The sequence below is a fragment of the Lagopus muta genome, chromosome 7, assembly GCF_023343835.1.
Source record: "Lagopus muta isolate bLagMut1 chromosome 7, bLagMut1 primary, whole genome shotgun sequence".
NCBI classification, from domain to species: Eukaryota; Metazoa; Chordata; class Aves; order Galliformes; family Phasianidae; genus Lagopus; species Lagopus muta.
In genome coordinates this window covers 50,800,006-50,818,928 of record NC_064439.1, presented here as the reverse complement: position 1 = coordinate 50,818,928, position 18,923 = coordinate 50,800,006, and the positions used below count along the sequence as shown (strand labels likewise).

General features: G+C 44.0%; 1 long non-coding RNA gene across 1 annotated transcript in view; it reads left to right on the top strand.

The window, feature by feature from the left end:
• Positions 1-18,536, top strand: part of LOC125696499 (uncharacterized) — a 33,365-nt gene extending 14,829 nt beyond the window's left edge. The window contains exons 2-3 of the long non-coding RNA XR_007378362.1: positions 15,757-16,210; positions 18,171-18,536. This is a non-coding gene — a long non-coding RNA (uncharacterized LOC125696499). The remainder of the gene's footprint in view (positions 1-15,756; positions 16,211-18,170) is intronic.
• Positions 18,537-18,923: the final 387 nt, after the last annotated feature.

Here is an 18,923-nt window from a genome sequence, read left to right as displayed (position 1 = left end):
GCCTTCCATGGTGACTTGGGAGAAGGTGTGACCCATTTCCTCCACCCCCTTACTCTCATGCCTGTTGACTGAAGAGTACTATTAAAGCAGGTAGTCACAGATTATTAATGACCTGTTAACAGCTTTTTAAATTTTACAATAAATGCCAGCCGTGGCTGCTATAATTATTCTGCTAGTCCTACAACACACCCTGTGCTAGGCTTCAAAATGCATTTTTTTTCTGGAGCACGTTGTCATGCTTCATCACATGTGTGTATTGCAGCTGGGGAATTTCATGCCTAAGTAACATTACATCTTAGGCCGTCAGAGCATTTTGCAGTCATTAAATGTCACTCTCTTCCAGTAAAGTAGGAAGCAGGAAGTATGAAGCCACTTATTTTTGCAAGTGTGAATTGAGACACCTGAAGCTTATGGTGTTTGCCACAGTGACACAGTGAGTCAGTTCCTGAGCAGCTTATGCAACCTAGGAGTGCTGTCTTCTGCTTTGTCTGCACTGGTGTTGTATGAACTACAAAATGCAGTAGTAAATACAGTCAGAGTTGCACCAAGTTGAGGCTTCCTCAGTCTAGGCAGAGATCTCTGGGAGTAACATATACAAGTGATGGCATCTCTTTATCTTTCCTCCTGATTTCCACAAAGGGAGAGCTGAGTAGCATGCAATGAAAACAGAAAACAAGAACAAACGGAAGCAATATTGTGTTGTGGTCAAAGACAAAGTCTTTCCTGTACAGCCTTCAATTTAGGAAGTCTGTGGGCATGGATTCCTGCCAGCTAGCTGATCCTGTTTTCCAGTGGGTCACAGCACATCTAGGAGTTTCATGTAAGCTGTATTTGTCAGATTTCAAAAATTAAAAAATAAAAAGTGTTTGAGCAATAGCAGTAAGTTTATCAGGAAATAATGAACGTTATCAGCAACCCTCTCTGAAAAGTACCACTGAGGGTGTGTCAGAGAGCAGCCTAATTTTCAAAGAGGAACCCAGCACTTGCAAGAAACAGTGGTCCTGTAAAGGTACCAGCTGTTGAGCATGGACAAGGCACTCTGTGTTGTGAAAAATCTCATCCATCAACAGTATGCAGTGCGGTAGTTTGTGCTTTTGTCCAACTCCCACACTGCGACACCTGCTCCATGTTGTAGCTCAGTAGGAACAGCTTGTCTCCATACACCTTAAGGTACTTTGGCGACAGGGAACAGTTCTGTGTGGAGTTTTGTCGGACCTGTTCAGCCTGGGGTATTTCAGACTAAGAGAGAGGATGGTGCAGGCATCAGATAGACTGATAGAGGCTTCCTGTGAAGCCATTTCATGTTTCACTGCCACATTTCTGCAAAACTAAAAAGTCTTGCCTTTCCTAACAGGAGCTATAAGAGGACTGCCAATTTAACGAATAAAATAAAGACATCATTTAAACCATTAAATAAAAGTGACATTTTTCCCTCAAACGTTGTCCCACGTGTTCAGAGGAGGAAAATATGGATTTCAGTCAGCTGTTATCTCAGGTTCCTCTTGCCTGGACTCACTGGAAGAGAAGCTGATTCACACTCAACTGATTTGTGAGCATCCAGCATGCCACGTGTGGATGGATTAATCAGAAACTCTTCTTTGATCACGTTAGAGATCTCACCGTAGATGCAGTATGTACAAAGTGCCAGGCTCCACCGCTTTCTTTGTCGCTTTGCTCTCTCCATCTTTATTCCACACAGCTCTGTGCACAAGTTAACTGAATTGACACCTTCAAGTGCATTAAGAGATTCTTTTTGCTCTTTTTTTTTTTTTTTAAACGGTTTCCATCATAACTTTTTTATTTTCTTCATCTCAGAACACAGTGTTTTTAGGTCAGAATCCCTGTTGGTCTTTTGCTGTTTCTGCTGTTCAACACTTATTAAAATGTCCTGAGTATTTGAGGCTATTTTTTCCCAGATAGCTTTTCTAATGGGTTTGGCTGATACTGAACTAGTTCTACTCATAAAGGTAAGGACCAACTTCTGGAAACAATCTAGTTGCCCAGGATGTTTGAAAACAATTCGTTTTTTTTCCTCAAAGCTTTAGGCTTTAAACGTTGATCTGACGTATTTCAAAGGGACTTTCAGAAGAAGAGTAGGGCCCTTCTGGTAGAGTGTAAAGATGAGTGCTTGAAATAAACATAGAACTTCTGAGAACCTAGGGGGATATAGGGTAGCATTTTATTTATTTTTTGTTCTCAGTAGGAAATATAAATAAAAGCAAACTCTTTGTGATGTGCCAAAAATATGTATTGCTATAATACCATGTAATAAAAGACATTGTATCAGCAGTATGTCTGGCCTTAAGAATAAAGTGGTTGTTCAGATTCCTTATTCACTCTATTGACTGCTTTCACTTTCTGTGTTAATTTTTAAAGGCTTTGTAAATCAGGCTTCATGCTGGTCACAGCAGAGCTTGTTCACATCGTTTACCCCCTCCTTTCAGGAAGCAGGCACATTTCACTGGAGCAGACACCATATGATTTACACCATGTTCCTGAGTGAAACATTTTTTTCCTCTGACAGCCTCCCTTGGCATCCAGTTCCTTTAGGTCACTATTTACTGCATGCATGTGGATCGTATTGTTGAAGATAGTAAGACTGCAGGTAACATAAGTCTTGTAAGGATGGCAGTTAGGGACTGCACATATCCAGTGACTAACTTCTAATGGAGCCGTGTGCGGTCCCTAGCCCAGTGACCTCTGGAGTACTTCTAGGGACTTCTGTGACAATTTTATTTTCTTTTTACAAGGTGAAGTGTGACCTTTTTGCCAGGAAAGTTATTGCAAGCTCCTTGTATTTGAATGCTTTTTCCTGCCTCAGGATTTAGTAAGCTTAGTTACAGCTAGATAGGCTTTGGGAACTTGTCTGTCTTTGTCGTAATTAATGTACTGGGTGCAGAAAAATGGCTGTAGACTGGCATGAAAGTTAAGTAGCTGCCACTGCATGCAAGGCATTGCAAGCTCTTTGATCTTGCCATGAGAAATGCTACTCTCCACTGATCAGCTTGCAGGTTCAGTGAACCTATTCTAGGAAATTAGGTACAGAAAACATACGTCACAATATGAAAAGCTCTCTGGTTTGAAAGTCCACTTCTGCTAAGCCTGTGCTAAGCATGCTGTTATTCCTGATACAGTCAATGGGATATATTTGCTGTTTCTTTGTGAGATTATTTTGTTTTATTGTGGCCATTTGGAAGCCAGGCTGTGACGCAGGCTGTGGGGATGTGCTGGTACAGAGTGGAGCAGTTCTTTTGAACCTTGGATTGCTGCTCCGGTGACCTCACTCCCTGTGGCAGGGAAGCCAAGAAGCTGTCCTATAGTTTTCCCAGGCAAGGCACTCACTGTTGAAAGGGTAAACACCACCGATTTTCTTTTCCTGAACTTTGGGTGCAAGTTTTTCATTTACCCTACTTACGAGTTCTTACTCTGAAATCCGTGACAATTCACCTTGGAAATACAAAAGGTGAACATTCCTCCCCCCCATGATATCCAATTACAGAAACGTACAATTAGGGATGTTAATGACAGATTATTAGGCATTAACCTATAATGCCATGCTCTAAAAAAAAAAGAGAAAAAAAAAAGGGTCACACTGTAGGATAATTATCTTGCTTTTCCAATAACATGCCCTAGTCATACCTCCGTGATATGTCTTGACTTTCAATGCAAAGCATAAGCAGCTGCAGTTGTCAGTCAGGATGGTCTAGTATGGGTCGTTTGAACTCACTAGCACATATGCCTACCCTTTGAAAGCTCTGAAGATACCAGGCTGTAGGGTCATTGCAACTTGGCAGGAAAACAAAAAGGTTCCAGGCATCTGCCTTCATTATTCACAGACGGGAAGACAGAAACATTTTACAGAGGGATAAACTGAAGGATGGCAAGAGAAGGCTCCGTGAACACTGGGAACAATGGTCCTGCTGTTTCTGCCTGAACAGCACTGAAGTAGTGCAATAGTCTGAAGAGGAAAAGGACAGGTGGAGGAGTGAAGGAAGGTAGACATAAAGAAATGTAGTACAGGTGACTGTGTAGCTTGAGAGCACATGGGGAAGTGGTCTGTGACAGAATATGTACAAAGATATATAAAGATACAAAACTGTGTGAATGAGAGCACCCAGGAGGAAAAAGGAAATGAAAATAAGCATCTACAGGCACCACCTTAGACTTTGTAATAACTGAACAGAGCCACCTGCATTGTAGTATGCGGCCCCAGGAGATGTGATACAGCTGAAAAATTAAGGTGTTCTTAGTTTTTTCAGTCACTCTGCTGACCACTTTTACTTTCCTTTTTAATTTGATAGCAGCAAAGGCAGAAATAAGCTTGCCATAGACTTGTGGTTTGCCAGTAATCTTTCTCATACATGCAGTTGTCCTCACAAAGCATTTTAACCAGGGTAAGTTACACATTTCAAAGAGCCATCCCCATGAATACCCCTCAAGGCAACATTTCAAAGCTGCCTGAAGAATAGTTTATTTCTTAAATATTATTATATCACTTTTCAGTGCAGCTGGAGAAAAACAACAGAGAAAAAAAAGCATTGCAGCTACTTTCAGTTTGACTCTGAAATAAGCAGACTTCCTTTCTACAAGTTCCTGAGCTTTTGGTGAAGGCAGATACTCCGTGGAAAGTTCTCAGTATTTCTGAACATGCTGGTAGGAGGCACAACTTGTGCTGTCATTTTTCAGAGATGTGATAAACAGTAGGTTGAGACTATTTTCTTGAAAAAGGAGACAATAACATGCTGAAATGACAGTCTTGTTAAAATACTTCTACTTTATTGTCCTGTCTTTGGTAACGTTACCACGATGAAGGTATTTGCTAGACAGTGTCAAGAAGCTGTCTCTAAAATTATGTCCTGGTGGTTATTAATACAGAAATTGGCTCAAATTCAGATGCCTTATGTATCTTAGGAGATCAGTGGAGGGGTTGTATCTATCCACCTGAGCAAATCCCAAAGAGCAAGAATGCTCAGTACAAGTGCATGCTTGTGTGTGGTTTATCAGACATTTCCCTCAACTGCCAGGGTGGTTTTCTCAAGAGCTGAAGTTGGAGCCAACTCAAATCCTATCAGCCTGAGCTGCAGAAGGACTTCTGGGAGATCCCAAGGCAACAGATCCTTGAGTTTAGATGCTGAGGTCTAAGTTCAAATCGCATGATAAGTTTTACTTTAATTTATTTGTAGTCTTTTGCAGCACATATTTAACGTGTCAAGATGATAACTCAGGACTGCAGTGGTTTACAGTGGTTTCAAGGCTCCCGGGTGCCTGTGTTAGTGGCTATTGGTATATTGTCTTAGCCAGGTAAGCAATCAGTGGCCAAAATTGAGGTAACCAGCAGCGATCACACCAAATATGCATAGATCAAGTAGCTTCTCTCTGAATTCACAGCAATATTACTGTTTACTGTTCAGACTGTGATAGCAACTGGAAGCCAGACATGCTGGTGGAACTTGGTGGGGCCAGGAGGAGGAGGAGGAGGTGCCTTCCCCAGAGAACCTGTGTCCCAGCCTTCTTGCTTCAGCCAGAAACAAATAAAAAGAACAGCTATAGCTTTGTGAAAAAGCATTTAGTTTCACTGACCCCCTGCCTTTGGTGGAGGTGCCTGAGATCAACCTCTAACACAAGTGGAAATCAAATGACCTGCATGAATTGCAGAAACCAGAACAGAAATATGAATTTGCTGGAAATAGGGAGAATCTCTTAAGTCCAGTCTATATTTAGAAGATCCTCTATGGAGAAAACAAAAGTCTAATTAAAAACAGACCTGATTGTTGCAATAACCCACCATTTCACATGTGAGCCTGGAAGTCTTCCACCTCTCTGTGTTTGCTTTATCTCACTGTTAACTCTCTGAGTCCTTCTTACCTTCAGTGTCAGGCCTGAAGACTACCTACTCCACCAGATCTTACCATTTTCAAGGTATTATATGAACATTGCCCTTATTAGGAAGTTCTACTCTTTAATATTTATTTTTAGACAACAGTACTTATAATGATTTAATACCTCTTTTGGTAACCGTGAGCTTGGTGTTTTTGTGTACACTAGTCTCCACTTAATCTTTCTTACTGCTGTGAATAGCAAGAGGGAAGATATCTTTATGCAGAACACTATAACTTGGAAATTGTACTTTTTTTAATTAGCAGGTGAGAAGAAATCTGCTTTTCCACAAGTTGACTTACATACTTTTTAGTGGTATAACAGGTTCTGAGGAGAGATCTCTGTCACAGATAGCAATTTGAGCTTCCCTCATGATGAGGCAACTGCATATTGTATTCATTTATAAGATTCTCTAACTGCACTGTCGTACAATTACTCCCATTGTGTTGAATGAACTCTAGATTTTTTCCTTCCCTTTAATACCCTAAGTGCTTTGCAAGCTCTAAATAATTTTTAGAAAGTCTCAGAACAAGAGGCATGGATCTCAGCATGTCTGCTTCCCTTCCCTCATGTGCCACCTCTGTGGCATTTCAGCAAAGCAGCTCATAGGATCAACAAACAGTTGGCCAGAGATCTTAATGATGAATCCTTGCAGGCAACAATTCCATACTGAGTTCTGATCTTCCACAAGCTGACTTTATTGGTATCTTCTGTGTCATCACTCCAAAGTCATCAGCAGCTGCATGCTGAGGGTTGTTCAAGGATGTGAATACAACATCTAGGCATCCATCCCACAAGTGACCAAGATGGCAGGGAAGGGGAATGGCTGCCCCTTTGAGGGATCCTCTGCGTTCCAGGGACACCTTAGTCCTCGCTTTTGGAAGCTAACTGACAACTGCGGGATTAAAAAGGTCTACAGTATCTCCGAAGACTTGTTAAAATGTGTAGCTCTTAACCTCTTTATGCAACATGCTGTCATAGCACTGGGCCAGAGAACAGCTGAGAAACAAGTGGGAGGAGAACAGAGGAGTCATCAAGGCCCAGCCTGAAAGGGGAGAGGTCTGAGCAGCTGGCTGCCTGTGTGACAGCAAGCAGACAGCGGGGATACTCTCCTTGCCGGGGCAGTGGGGAGCTTGGCAGAGCTGCAGCAGGCTAGGGGCCTAACGCTTGCAGGATGCTGGGTGTCTCTGCAGATTTGCTTTGTCAGGGCTTATGACGGGCCATGGCTTTGAGGGAAGTGCAGCACAGAGTAGCAGCACTTGCTGGTCTCCACATTTCTCAGCTGCCAATTACATTCCTGGATGGCACCATCCTGACATACCATTGTCAGGGCGCCCGCAGCTCTTGGTTCTCTGCTCTGCCCCATTCACAAAGCCAGTTTGTGCTTCAGCAGGCTGTGACCTGGCAGACCAAGATGCACCGTGAGTAGAGACGGAAATGAGAACAGTCACGAGCACATGGTTGATTGGCAAGAAGTTCCTCTTATTTTCCATCTTGCTTGTTTGGGTGCAGTCAGACCATGAGACCAACTGAACCTGCTGACAGCAGATTGCAGACCATTTCATTTTAGCCATTTGTTAGCGAGGTTCCTTCAGTCTCAGTCAAAACCTCCTTGCTGATGCAAGAGCTCCATGTCTTTCTACTCCTACTCATGCAAACAGTCAGCAGCGCCCCCCCAGGCCCAGACATTTGTATTCAATTACCTTGAATTTCATCATAAAAGGCAAATTTTGCCTGGCAGTTTCAGACTGCAACTTTGAAAGGGGCAAAACAAATGCCTTAGGTCACAGTCTGTTATATCTGATCAGCTCTCCAAATTTACAACCTTTTTTCTGTTATGTGGTGTTGGCATCAAGCACGTTCCTCACTTTATTCTGCATCCAGCAGAACAATCAGTGTGCCAGGCTCTGAGAACAACAGCTGGTCATGTCCTGCTCCTTGCAGGACAAGTCTTAGAAGAAACATAGACATGAATCAGATTGTCCATTTGAGGAAAAAACTAATGTTCCAAACTGTGATTTAAGGACAGCAGAAAACACTAGCCAGCAAGCAAAAAGTTCTTGATGTCCTGTCCTTGTGAGCTGACTGTCACCATTTCTCTAACAAAACATAGTTACCTCCTCTGCTGCAACTTCTCACGCTGCTCAAGCTCCTCAAGGGAAGTGAAGAAAGCCCAGCAGAGGAGCAGATTAGTAGGGAGAGAGATGAGTGATTGTACGAATGTCACAACTTGGGGATTTGGGGCATGAGATTGTTATGGCATTAATATATTCTTGGTGGTTTTTTTTTTGGGGGGGGGGAGGGGTTGCTACCAGTACTAGTTATCAACAAATGCTCAGTAAAAAAAGCTGTAAACATGAATATTAAGACCTCTTAAAACCACATCAACTAGTTAACAAAGTAAGCCTTTGAATGAGTAATAACATGCTTTAAAACTGAATTCTAGAAACAACAAAAGTTATACCTAGGTTTTCCTTGGGCTGGAGCATGTAAGACACACATGTGGGCATCTCAGCAGAGAAGCGAGCTGAGGAAGTTTACCCTGAAGTTTGCCTCTCCACCCTCTCTAAACTGTGGTTGTCAGCTGTGTAATACCTGACTAATGCATACTTGAGGGATGCAAGAGGTGATTTTCACAACAGGACTCAAATGGCATTGCCTAGGTCATATTTCTGTAACTGGGTTTGTCCTTTGGTTTACTAAACAGCTCTCACTACGTTCAGTGCTTGCGTTTCACCATCCTGGCACAAGAATTTAGGTGTCAAATCTGGATTTAGAAATCCCATACAACTTCCGTATGCATTCAGATGTCTATGCTTTTACATCAAAAGGATGTAGCAGCCCTTTATTAATTTTTCAATTTTTTTAATTGCTGTGAAGGCCATTCCTCCCTTTCCCCCAGCTGAGAAGAAAGAGCATAAGCTGGTACTCAGGTGCTTGGTCAGGTCCTGTGCTCCACAGGCAGGCCTGAAGCAACACGGTGCACTCCCACTGACAGCTCCTCTAGTTTCCTACCGACCTGCTGTGGGCAATAGCATTAGATCAAGGCTCCTTAGGCTGCACAGTCTCACTCTTACACAGAGAAATGGAAGAATGGATCAGCTTCCTTGGAGGTATTCCCTCTGCTGTGTCATTCAGTTGGGATGCCACAACCAGGACTCATGAAAAGGGCAAACTGTGCGATGGTGGGAAGGGGCATACAGGAAGGAATAAAAATAGGCTTGCAAGAAACTTCCTGTTTACCTCATGGCTCAGGGAAAAAAAGAAAAAAGAAAAGAAAAAAAAAACCAGAACGCACACACCCTGGCTACACTACATTTGCTGGCATAGCTGAACCAAACTCACCCCTGCTGCAAGTGTGTTTACTTTACAGGAGTTTACTCGAGAGAGAGATCTGGCCCCTGCAGTCTGAATGCTTTGCTGTGCTATGAGCGTGCACGGGAAGCACCAGAACAGTGTGCTGGGCCCTGGCTCCATGCCTCACCCAGGAGGTCATTTTCTTCTCGGCAATCAGTGAAGTGGTGGCATCACTAAAAGGAGTGAATAAACACATTCAGCCCAGCTTGGTCCCCAGCTTGCTCTGTTCTCACCATGATGCCTTCTGGGTGTGCTGTGGGGCCCTGGTGAGATTGAGCCTGGCCACTGTGTGCTGTGCTTTTATTCAGGCCTGCTTGGCTGGGCAGTTGGAAAGGGCTTTTAGAAAAGAGGGGAAATAACCCTTTAGTTTTCTTCTTTCACAACAAATATCTGTCCTTCTTTTCAGGGAGGAAAGATGCCAGCTTTTCTAAGAGAACTGCAGCAAGTGGCTATTTTTATGGGACTGTTCAGGAGTGGGGGATGTGTGGTTATGTATAGTCTTATGCAAAGTAAGCCTTGGTGCTGTTAGCAACCTTATTTCACCTCTGGCCCTTCCATTTGCTTTTGTGTAGAGGGAAAAACAGCAGTATGTAAGATCTGAAAAGCACATGAAGTTAAGGAAAGTGTGGCTGAAACTTCTGGGTTCTACCTCTGCTTCATTTAATGCCAGGGTTGATTCTAAAGCACTGCTGTACCCATTTCCGAAGGTGGGAGTTATGCAGACAGCAGGCTGCTGTGGTTACTAGGAAGACTGGTTTCTGGGAGGCTTCTTGAAAGTTGGGATGAAATGAAAGGTTGGTCAGTAATGTTTCACTTATAACTGAGATTTTACATCTGGGCAGGAAAAAGAGAGCTACTTAAAGGAGGATTTGTGAGAATGTATATTTAAGTCTAGCAATTTTACCAGTAAATCTCTTTTTGGTGCTGTCCCATAAAGCACCACAAGCCTGTGAGATGCTAAAGATTTTATTAATTTCTCCTGAAGACCATGAAGGCAGTTAAAAGCGACCAGCACTGAGGAGAACTGGACAAGAAGAGAAAAGCTGGGCAGGTAGCCATCGCTGCTCACAGACCTAATTGCCACACGTCTTTTGTTGAGAATTCAAATGATTAGTCCAAGTGTATGTTGGGTTTTTTTTGTTCTCTTGCTTTGTTTTTATATTGTTTATTTAGCATCGGAACAGAAACAGGTTTTGCCTGTCTGAGGGGGTTCCGTGGGCTTCTTGATCCTCTTCCTCTCCCTTGCTGCTTCTACCAAATGCTTTTCAGCTACTGCCTTATCATACAGCATTGTCAGAAAAGTGTAGCTAAGCCTGCTCCTCAAGCCCTCACATAAGTTGTGAAGCCTCCCCTTCATTTTACACATATTAATAACAAATCAGACAAGGCTGGAAAGCAGGCTTTAATTTTAGGCAGATCATGCCCTTGAGCTCAGCGGTATATGACAGACATTCGATCCCCTGATGCTTTAAAATATTGAAGTTGGCTTTAATAAGGACATTAGCATTTATTTTTTAATTTCAGCTTCAGCACTGCTATTCAGAAATCTCAGAAAAAGTTTCTCCCTCTACTGAAAGTAACACAGCTCGTTCCCTGCATCACTGAGCCGTGTAATCGAATGGCTCAATGCAATGGCTACTTCTTGGTCTGCTACTATATTGAGAGATCCTAAATGTGCCTGATTACTCAGAGGCAAGCCAGCTGATCTTCTGAAATGAGACTTTCTGTACTGAGTGGTATGTCACTGTGTAGCCTCCACACCGGGAACCTGCCTCCCTTTGCCCACACTCAGGGCTGTTCCAGTTTCTTTTGTATAGTGTACAGAATTAGCCCGTACTGGGATCTGTGAGGAGCAAGCAGTTTCCATAATGGAAGGAGGAGGGGGGAGAGGAGCACTTCCCCCCAGTTCCTTTAGGCTGAAATAGTTTGCATGCACGTGGTCTCTTTGAAAGCTTGTACAAACATTCAGGTGATCATATTTCTACTCTCTGTCTTCACGCCCACTCTCTCCCTTATGGGAGCAGTTTCCCAAGCCAACCCCAGAATGCTTTCAGCTTTTCTACAGAAAACATGCAGACAAACAGTAGCTGGGCATTTCACATTCAGTGCTCAAAGTGAGACACTGATGGGAGAAAATCAAACCACTTTTCCCTCCAAACTGGAGGATGAACACTATGTACTTTTAACAGGGTATGAGTGGCTTCTTGCCATGGTCCACAGCATGGTCCACACACTGGTCCTAAGGGCCAGTATGTTGAGGTCCCTTTTGCTGGAGCTCCCTAGGATAGCCCAGGGGGGCAGGAGAACCACTACAGCCTAACAGCGCTGTTTCTATGCCACCTGGATACTGTCTGCTCGTAGGAGATGACTCTAATTAGGGAGAGCAGGCAACACCCCTCATTCTCATGCTCAGAGAGTGATATAGATGGGGAGGGACCAGGAAACAAATCATACACCTTATTTTAAACTCTCTGGAAGGCGAGAGCAAAGTTGCCAGAGCAGGATGTTAATGTGTGCACACTCTGAGCTTGAAACTACTCTTCTTGATGTCAGCAGAATGAAGTTGGGCTTGTGTGAAACATATCTAGAAATCTCATCTGGTAAGCCTTAAAACTGTCTTTAGCCAAATCACTTCTTCCATAAGGAAGGTTGGCATGTATCCAGCCTCACATTCTGCTTTATGCAGTGGTCATCAATGAACAGCACTTTCTAGCTATACGTAGCAGCCAGATATTGACAAATAGCAGCTTACAACAATTATCCTCCATATCCAGTCATCTGTGCAACTATTGTTGACCATTACGTTTAATGGCACCGCTTTGTGCCTTGCTTTTAATATAGCCTTTGGTAAAGCTGCAGTTTCTTGGCTGCCACTAGAAAAGCTGTATCAGAAGTATAGCAGGAGTTACGTAGCTGCAGCAGCTGTTGCTGCCCAACATCAATGTATGTGAAATAAATATTCCCTATTCCTGAACTATTTTCTGTACTCCATTAAAAAAAACCCTGAATTACTTTCAGAGCACCTTCAAAAACTCATCCTTATGCCTTTTTTTCCTTTTTTTCCCATCTGTTACAAAATACACAAATATGACTAACAGGGACACTTGGTCATAAGCTGTACATCAGCGGAACAGGCTATACTCACAGCTCTTCTCATTTAAATGTGCTGAGTAATGTTGCAGTCAGCATTGCTTCTCTGAAGAAGGATTCCTGGCTTCCTTTAGCTAGATTTCTCCTCATAAATAGTTCTGAACTATTTTTCAGGTGGATGGGTGTCTGGAGGAATTATCTTTTTCATAGAATCACAGAATGGCCTGGGTTGCAAAGGAGCACAGTGCTCATCCAGTTCCAACCCCCTGCTGTGTGCAGGTCACCAACCAGCAGCCCAGGCTGCCCAGAGCCACATCCAGCCTGGCCTTGAATGCCTGCAGGGATGGGGCATCCACAGCCTCCTTGGGCAACCTGTTCCAGTGCCTCACCACCCTCTGATGAAAAATTTCCTCCTAATATCCAACCTAAACCTCCCTGTCTCACTTTAAAACCATTCCCCTTGTCCCATCACCATCCACCCTCACAAACAGCCATTCCCCCTCCTGTTCATTCGCTCCCTCCAAGCACTGAAGGCCACCATGGGGTCTCCCCGCAGCCTTCTCTTCTCCAAGCTGAACAAGCCCAGTTCCCTCAGCCTTTCCTCACAGCAGAGCTGCTCCAGCCCTCTGCTCATCTCAGTGCCCCTCTGGACCCGCTCCCAGAGCTCCACGTCCTTCCTGTGCTGGGGGCCCCAGGCCTGGACGCAGCGCTGCAGATGGGGCCTCACAAGAGCCGAGCAGAGGGGGACGATCACCTCCCTCTCCTGCTGGCCGCCCCTTTTTCATGCAGCCCAGAACACAGCTGGCCTTGCAGGCTGCAGGCGCACACTGCTGCCTCATGGCCAGCTTCTCGCCCACCAGGACCCCAAGTCCTTCTGCGCAGGGCTGCTCTCAAGGAGATCTTCCCTCAGTCTATATAAAAATACCTGGGATTGCCCTGACCCAAGTGCAGCACCTTGCACTTGTTCTTATTGAACATCATTGGGTTCACACAGGCCCACTTCTCCAGCCTGTCCAGGTCCCTCTGGATGCTTCCCTTCCTTCCAATGTATCGAGTGCACTGCTCAGCTTGGTGCCATCTGCAAACTTGCTGAGGCTGCACTTGATGCCATCATCTGTGTCATTGATGAAGATGCTGAAGAGCACTGGTCCCAAGACCGACCCCTGAGGGACACTGCTTGTGACCAGCCTGCACCCTGACGTAGGACTGTTGATCCTATATAACCGTTTTGCTGTGACCAGCGAACCAGTTCTTAATCCATTGATTCATTTATTTATATTTTTGTTTATTTATTTAAAGTGGACAATCTCCTCTCTAGCCTACTTCTCCTGCGTAGAAAGTTTTGCCATAATGCAGTATTATCAGCAGGACTTGGAGCATCTGAACAACAATCCTGCTGCCCTGGAAGCCCTCTGAAGGTGCACAACATCTAACAGACAGATAGGAAGAATCGTGTGGATACAGAAAGAGCACAACTAATGTTGGAGAGACTGTGTCACAGAATGGCTTCCCCAGTAGTTTGCCAACATGAAAAGAGATCAACACGGGGCTTTTCAGCAAGTCTCAAGTGATCTGGGAGCAAGAGTCCCACTGCAAAGCAATAGAGTGGGGTGCCAGTTGATCTGGAGAAGGAATGGATTTCCAGGCTTAAATCTGTAGCTCTGATGAGAAGAACTAGAAACAGCAAGAAAGGCGTCTTCATTTTGTGACGTATTGGGTACATTGCAGAATGCTAAGGGACCTTCCAAGTCAGCGAATCCTTCCCTTACTGTAATCATTTTCAGAAATGTATCAAGATCTATCTTTCAAATAGCAGTCGCCTCCCTTCCCCCCAGGTATGTTCCACGTTAGTTTTCAAAACTTTGTTCAGAGGAGTTTTATAGATACTCACAAACTGCACAGTGGAGCCTACAGCACAAATGGCATGGCTTTTAAAGCTCCTGTAAGCCTCTGCAATGGGGGATAACAGCCTGACATGGGGCTGAGCACTCACATTACATAGGCAACTGGAGAACGCTGTGCTGGGTGATGAAGTATTGCACAAGGCTGATTTGCATCATCCTGGGGCTGGGCTGAGACAAACCTCACAAATACAGATAACTTCCTCTCTGGGTTGCTGTCTGAGAAGAACTTTGCATCAGTGTGTTCACCCAGAAACTGAGGTCCTTTAGAAAAGGACCAGCTGTTCTTTCCTGGTTTTTCTAGAGACCCAGGACATCCTCAGAGACCTCTTCAGGCAACTCACTGAGGGATTGTGTCCCTTTCGAATCATTTTATTTGTTATGATTTTTCTGTTTTTGACTAAACAAAGGCAGTAGGGAATGGACTAGATAGTGCAGGTGAAGGAGGAGGTTGTCGGGGCAAGAAAATTAACCTTTAATCAACTCACATAAAATTCCACTTTACATCTCACTCCAGCCAGATTTTACCTACATGATACCCTGGGCAAAAACATTTCCCAGGTTTTAGAAATTTTACCAGGCACCTTATCTAAGGCCAAATACTCAGGGCAAGCACACAACCTCTTATGTTGATTGAAAAACAGAGAAGAACTTTTGAACTATTCTCACTAATATTTTTCTATGTCACCTTTTAAGAATGCTAGTCACTTGAGTGACTCAGGGTGAAATCAAAATCCAGCCTTCTACAGACCTCACCCAAGACATAAACCACCAACTTTCTTTCCCACTTTTTCATGCTTTCAATCTCGGTGAACATCCATGTTTTCTTGAAATAAACTAGTCAAGCATCTTCGATGATTGTATCACAGATCAGTCTACTGACTCCACAACATTCCTAGCTCCTGCCTGCTGGTTCTGTTTCAGAACTCCTGGCATTTTCCACTTGTGATCCCAAGCATTATACATGAAACATTTTTATTATTCAAATATCAGACTGAGTGCAGTTAGTTCAGATCTTCAGCTCTAAGCACAGCTTTGTTTATTAACTAACCTGAATAGCAGAATTTGCGGCACTGATAGAATAATTGAATGTCTTGTTACCTTGATGCGTCTTAATGGACCGAGTGATCTGTAAATAGACAACCTACATGCTTGTTATGGTTATGGGATGCTCTAACACAATACAGGTCACCTCTAGATCACCATGCATTCTGGTGAGGAAAGGTGTTTACTCATAAATATTTCAGTGACTGAGTGGTTTTCCCTGGGGGTTGCAGCTGTAACACCATATATTCTTTCAGCAGAGATTAATGTGTGCCAGAACACGCATACTTGTATAACCATTTACACATCAGCCATTAGAAAAGCTTAATGAAATGCTTGAAATACATTAAAATAACGATGACGACAACAAAGTGAGCATTTAAGCTAAAGGAGAGATAGTTTTGTTGTGTTTTTGACTTCAGAAGGAATGAGTGTCCACTTCACTAACATGCTTCACTGAATCTCTAACATATTTTTACATCTGCAGATAAAGTTACCAGTATCTGGAACAAAGTCAATGGGGTACCTTTTAATTCACTCAGAAATGGATAACTTCTGTCAGTGGTGTGTACTAGGGGAAGTACTGGAAGATATGCAGGGATAGAAGTGGAAGGAGAAAACGTTGGAGCAGGATGCGTGGTTTAGTCATCTGTGTTGCTGAGATCATCACACAAAGGAAGAGGAAATTCATGTCTGAAGATCTTGTGAAAGGTTATCATCATCATGACAGAAATTAGTTGAGAAACGTGTTGAATACGTCTCTATGAATACAAATTTAAGAAGAGTGTGAGCCTTTCATTTGTGTGAAATGTCTTCTGCAAACTGTAACACGTAGCTATTGTGAGCCAATGGAGCAGATTGTTCCCCTCACTCCTCCTCCAAAGGAATTGCTGAGGTGGTTGTGCAGCAAGCCCAACTTCAGTCTGGTGTTATGTGTTGAGGTAAGGGAGTTATCTTCCATGTTGTATCGGAGTGAATCAAGGTAAGCTAAATATCATGGTAGATAACAGTTATCTTACTCAAGTTGATAGGATGCTCTGACTCCACGTCACACAATAGTGATTTTACATTCTTGTAGTACTGACGCCTGAAAATCTTGATTTTCAAGGTGAAGTTGATTTCTGGAACTGAGCATTCAAACTCCATCTTCCACTGCAAAAGAGGAAATTATATTTGATGAAAATCTCCTTGCAGGTTTTTGAGAATTTCTGTTAGCTGTATTCACAAACCCAGAGCTGCAACATTTTTGCTCAGTTTCCACCAGCCATATGATATTGTTTTCTTTTCATAATTAGATAAATGCAACTTGATGGATTTGTGTTTAGAACGGCGGTAGGAATCAAAGCTCAAACGTATGGGAAGGAGGCACAAAACTGGGACTTCAGAGATCCAGGGCCAGACCTGGCCTCCTTCCTAGTGACCAGAGGTACCCTTGAGGTCCACAGACATTATTTAGGCACATCTGTGCTTCCCTGGGGATCTGTACCCTGGCACTCTCGCTCCTCGCTATCCTTTCCTCACAGATGGAGGAGGAGGCTCCCTACTTCAGAGAGTGAGCATGAGGATGACTGAAGATTGCAAGGTATTAAAATACAGTAGTAAGTGAAGTGTATCAGTTTTATTTTAAAAACAACTCTCCACACGTTTCCATCTGCAACCTGAAAAGAGAACGCATCTTCTGCAAAATGATTTGTGGCAGACAAATCTGTCAACTTAGTATGGGGCCCACATATAGATCAGCTTGGAGCTTGACAGCACTTAGTGTCCTTGCACCTGTCTGAGGAGCTAAAATCATTTCTTCTTGTCCGCTCCTGAAACCCCTGGGAGGAATAACAAATGGGTAAGTGGGCCATCCTGGTGTGGTCCCACACAGCACGCACACATGAGGCCCAAGAGGCAACAAGACACAGTTAAGTGACATGGGGAGAGAAGCTCCAAAGCAAGGCAGTCTGTCAATCAGGTTTTTTAATTTAATTCTTTTTTAAAAGAGGCCAGCTGGAAAAAAAGGAAAATGTGGAGTGTGTGAGCCAGTTTGAAGCTGAGGAGGGGGTGTTTGCTCACAGGCAGGGATGGGAGGCTGCAGGGTTTCCTGCCTGGAGCTGAGGGAGGCCCAGGGGCTGTGAGGAGAGGCAGGTGAGGCTCTGGTCTTGACAAGGGACACCTGCATCCTTGGCCAAAGCGAGAAGAGAGCTGAGGCCCCAAGCCATGCCAAGGGAGCAGCGCTGTGCCTGCTGACTGCCAGCAGCAAGTGGTCAGATCGAGTCAGAGGGCTGGCTGGGATGAGCCCTGCTGTAGATTCATCACACAGAGGTGCAGCAGTCTCATTACCTAATTGTACGTACTTGGCATTGACTCCAGTAAAAGCAGAGCTGGGTGCCTGCCAGAAGCTTTAAAACTCCTATCTTGGTGTGCTGAAATAATAGCACTTCCCAGCTGGAAAACCCATGTGAGCAGGCTCTTAGAAGTGGGTTCATAGCAGAGATTTGGGAAAGCAAAAGACTCCCCTCCTGCAACCAACAAATGCAGTTTTCCTTTGAGTAACCACTTCTGTACCCTGTTGATTTTTCAGCAATCACAGGGAGCGATCAGAGAGTGTTCAAACTTTCCCAAGCTAGGATAATTCCTTAGCAACGCAGCATGGCTCCAAGGAGGGAGAAGAGCGAAGCATGGAATGCACTGGCAGGATGAAGGGAAAGAAAGGCATGGGGTTGGCAGTGAGAGAGGAACGACCCAGCTGAAAATAGCTGCTGGGCTTTTATTCAGGTTGCAACAAATAGGAGCATATATTCCGGATCTGCTGTGCTGAGCTATGATATTGGGAACTACATCTTTTAGAAACTGGCCTTTGAAAACTGAGTTTTAAATTAACTGTGATAATTTTGTGTTTTTTTTTTTTTTAAGAATAACGAAGGCCTGGAGTGGTTTGCATCCCATGCCTGCTGTTTTTGCACCCATGGTACCACTAGACTGAAAGTGATTGAAGGAAGTTAAAAGTTGCCTTGCTCTGTGTCAGTTGGTGCCTGCAGGATGTCACCTTGAAGCTGTGGGATGGTCAGAATATTCTGGTCTATTGCTCCCCCGTGGAAAGCATCAGCGTGCACGGAGGCTGAAAGTCCAAGGCAGCTGCGTCCCCACCTGCCATCAAACTGGGGGAGCCATTAATTGATCGCCTCATGCTGTGTTCAGGGTTGTACTCAGTTGTCAGGGAGGACAGTTTCACATAAGTGGGTGCTTTGAAGGCGGTTTTGTTCCTACCATTGAGCTCTGTCACCGCTGTCACCATTGTCGTTTCTTTCATTTGTTGGCTTACTTGTGCGTTCAGCAAATGCCTAACATAAGGATATTGCAACAAGAGGTCGTGTGTTGTGTCCTGCAAGTGCTGGTAGTGTGAATATGAGTTTGAAGTAAACAAAATGGCAGGAAATGGGGCTCTTTTCTTACACTCTCAGACCTGAATGTGGACGTTTGGGTTGCTCTTTCATACGGCTCAAGGACTAAGTCATCTCAAAGTGATTTTTTCTCTGTTTGTTTTCCCCTCACTTCTCAAGAAGGCCTAGAGTAGCCAAGATGCAAGTCAGGCAGCAACTCCCTGCACTATGGAATATGAGCTGCAGCAGGGAGATTTGCACCCTCACCACTGTCATCAAAAAGCTC